This window comes from Penaeus monodon, chromosome 23 (genome assembly GCF_015228065.2).
Source record: "Penaeus monodon isolate SGIC_2016 chromosome 23, NSTDA_Pmon_1, whole genome shotgun sequence".
NCBI classification, from domain to species: Eukaryota; Metazoa; Arthropoda; class Malacostraca; order Decapoda; family Penaeidae; genus Penaeus; species Penaeus monodon.
Window position 1 is genome coordinate 3497503 of NC_051408.1, and position 272 is coordinate 3497774.

Genomic DNA, 272 nt, shown 5'->3' on the forward strand with positions numbered 1-272 from the left:
TCAGTGGACTGTGCGCACGTACATAAGTGCGTTTAGTATCACTGGTTCAAAATATCACAGACTGCTCAAAAACTTTCCTTTGACAAACGGTTGATAAAATTTTGAGACAACTTAACGCAGGTAAGTAAATTAAATTCCATGTTTATTCTTAGAAGAAAAAATATATAACTGGTTCTTATATCAGTGGATTTGAAAACAGATTTCAAAATTCAAGTAGATAAACCTTTAATAATAATTTTTCTTTTTTCCATATATCATCATTCTTTACGGAA

The 272-nt window shown here is 29.8% G+C and overlaps 1 protein-coding gene across 1 annotated transcript in view; it reads left to right on the plus strand.

Annotated features, from left to right (window-relative positions):
• LOC119587727 (carbonic anhydrase-related protein 10-like) overlaps positions 1-272 on the plus strand; it is a gene marked incomplete in the record, with an annotated part of 109413 nt that overhangs the window by 94176 nt on the left and 14965 nt on the right.